Source organism: Pteropus vampyrus, unplaced genomic scaffold (genome assembly GCF_000151845.1).
Source record: "Pteropus vampyrus isolate Shadow unplaced genomic scaffold, Pvam_2.0 Scaffold408, whole genome shotgun sequence".
NCBI lineage: Eukaryota > Metazoa > Chordata > Mammalia > Chiroptera > Pteropodidae > Pteropus > Pteropus vampyrus.
Genome location: NW_011889189.1, coordinates 56,871 through 60,368, shown reverse-complemented (window position 1 = coordinate 60,368; position 3,498 = coordinate 56,871). Strand labels below are relative to the sequence as shown.

At 31.8% G+C, this 3,498-nt stretch overlaps 1 pseudogene; it reads right to left on the bottom strand.

Moving 5' to 3' along the window:
• Positions 1-1,986: 1,986 nt before the first annotated feature.
• The window catches only part of LOC105305984, a 19,074-nt pseudogene continuing 17,562 nt past the window's right edge, over positions 1,987-3,498 (bottom strand).

Below are 3,498 nucleotides of genomic sequence, written 5' to 3'. Positions count from 1 at the left end.
GAAATAAACACACACATATATACGGGCAAATAATTTTCGACAAAAGAGCCAAAAACGTACAATAAGAAAAGAAAGCCTCTTCAATAAATGGTGCTGGGAAAATTGGTAAGCCACAAGCAAAAGAATGAAACTAGATGGCTTCCTATCACCGTACACTGAAATTAACTCAAAATGGATCAAAGACCTAAATATAAGATCTGAAACAATAAATTGCAGAGAAGAAAACATATATACTAAACTCTAAGCTCATGGACCTTGGTCTTAGAGAGGATTTTATGAATTTGACCTTAAAGGCAAGGGAAGTAAAAGCAAAAAAAAAAAAAAAGAAAGAAAGAAAAAGAAAAAAAAAAGTGCTATATCAAACTAAAAAGCTTTGGCAGTCTTCTAATAGCCAGAGACATTAATTTCAACATCTTCTTGAACTCTCAGCAAGAGCCAGACCACTGTCTGCTGAAGGTCCAAGCACCTTCATCATCAACATCAGCCAAGTGACATACCTGAAAGTTCTCAACACAGAACTGTGCAACAGCCCTTCTAGATACTATCTCTTTTCTTTTATTCACCCAGCCCTGGGAGTGCAGTTGCTTCTGGTAGTTACCAATCTCTGGGATCAGTTTTATAAAATTTCTAATGCCTGTATAAATATCTATCTGTATCACATTCCCCCTATTTGATAAATTTAGCACGATTCCAATTCCATGTCTAAATCCTGATAATATGAATAAGTAATGCATTTGTATATCCATTCATCAAATTATATATATCTGTATTTTTTTGCATGTTCTCACCACTTTTTTCCCCCCAATATTATATCCTAGAGGCAAGAAAGAGACATAAAGAGCATGTAGATTGGAGAGAAATAATTAAAACTCTTTACGGATAACATGATTACCTATATAGGAAATTATAAATCATCCACTATAAAGCTATTAGAACTAATAAGTGAATTAAGCAAGGTTTCAAGGTACAATATCAATATGTAAAACCAATTATGCTTCATATTCTAAAGGTGAACGTTTATAAAATAAAAATTACAAAAAATAGATATTATAATTTGCAACAGCCTCAAACATGAAACACTCGGGTATAAATTTAACAAAATATATACATAAAAGCAGTTATATAAACTGTGCCTCTGTACCTCTGTTCTTGTCCAATCCATATCCATTTATGTCCTTGACAATGATTTTACCTGTTTCATGTGAAAGTGCCACAGGCAATAATATGCCGATTCCTTTAAGCAAGTATTTTTTAGAATGCTAACCTCCGATTTACATTGGCACTGGCTTTATAAGCTGTTTTTCTGTAATAGCATCATGTCCTTTAAGGTAAACAGCATGAACAACTGGCAAACACCAGTCATGGATTGATTTGACAGAAGACTTTTGAAAGACTTTTTTCAAATTCTGGAGTTGAAAATATTTCAGAAAAGTCATCACTATCCTTTCATCAAAACATCAAGATATCCATAGATATCTTGAATATATAATTGTTTAAATCTTGGTATCCTAGCTAAGGAGTTGGGTTGTACATCAAGAAATGAATTTTACAATGGTAGACAGGTGATATCGAACTGGGGCAAATACATTTAGAAAGGGTGACAACTTCATTCACACCACTGGTAAATGGCTCTTCTCCAAGGACTTAAAATTATTCTGAATGAAGCTTTGGTATTGAAAAAGCAGATGTTTCTTCTAACTATGGTAAAATTTATCAAGTAAGAAAAAAGGGAGAATGTAAGAAAACTAGAGATTTTAAAATAACAATAACAGAAAAATAAAATTAATCTACTCTAAGGAACAAAAGTGAGTGAATTATTCCTGGATTAATGTAGAAAAATCGCTCACTGACTATAACAACTATTATGTACATATGGATTTAGGGAGACTTTTGTGAATAAAATGTGTATTCCTAACAATCCATTGGGTCTTTATCCTTTTTCCTGAAATATCGGGGCTTGTGTTTTTTCTAATTGATCAAATTTTACTACAGGTTTTCACCTAACCAACCAATATGCTGATTGGCTGTTCTATAACCTATTTTAATTTGTAGAAAAGAGATTGTTCCATAGAATACACCCTCTGTGTGGGTTTGGATCACCTGAGCTCCAGAATTCCGAAGTCCATCATCTCTTAAGATATTGTATTGACAAATGATGACATGGGGCAGAGGTAAACCACGTAATTTGTTAACAGCCAGCAAAAGGTGAAGCTGTCATGTCCAGAAACCCTGGATATTTTTTAGCCAGTTCTGAACTATCATGTGTTGGATCCTTATAAATGTGGCCTTTAACTTCTTAGGGAGCAAGGAACTTCAATTAACAAACTTGAACTAATGACAATTCTAGAGGTATGTGTTTATTACAAAGCATGGCTTTCTCGAGTGATCTATCTGTAGTAAAATATTCACTCCAAAGCCTGACCATGAGTGATTTGGGCAGAACTAGAAAATGTGAATTTTCTTGATATGATGGTGTATTCATATCAAAAGTCTGAAAGGCAGGATATACTATTAAAGACTGGATATTGAGTTTAATCTTGATATCTCGGTCTCCTAAGAACGGAAAAAAATGAGACGATGTTTGCTTAAATCGATCACTTTAAAAAATAAAATAACTACAATGCAAAAATGTATTCTTAAATTTAAAATCCCTAAAAATACAACATAATATACAACATCTTGATAAGTCCTAATATTAAATAATTTTTAGTACTCAATGTTCATAATTTAAATGTTTTAATTTACAAAACAAATTAATACCAGTCTCTTCATAGAATGCAAAAGAGGATCTTTTATTATAATGTGAATTTTATACTTATACAACCCAGACATAATCTGAAGCTTTGTACATATTTGATTCTCTTTTTCATTATTAAGAATATTTTAAATATATTAGTATACGAATAAGCATTGAGATATGGGGGAATGCTATTTCGTTTTTCTCTGATGCTGAGACTATGTTAGATCTTGGATAAATCTAAATTATGTGGAACAATTAATTTTTAATTTTTTGAGCACTGCTCTGTTTTTTCTAGGTCTAGACTCTAAGGAAAAATAGAATTTTATAATTTTCTTCAAAGCTAATTTTCTTGCAATATTCTTTTGCTACTGGGACAAAATGATCATTGTACATACCAGTCAGAAAATATATATCTGTAACCCATGCTTTTTTATTTTTATTTTTACATAATAATGTTTGGATAAGTTAGTTATAATTGTCAGACTTTCCTAAGGTTGTCTTTTTCCAGAAACTACCAATTTTATATTACTTATGTCTGAAGCATTGGCATACTCAAGAATAGTCAAACTGATTATTAGCACACTGAAAAAAAATATTGCTCTCTTAATGGTTTGAGTACTGGCCAGGACTTCAGGTACAGTTGTGATTAGAAGTGGTGGTAGTGCATATCCAATTTAAAAGAGAAAACTTTTAATAAGTAACCATTAAGTATGACGTTTCCTGTGTTTTTGTTTATATACTTTTTCAAATTTAGGACG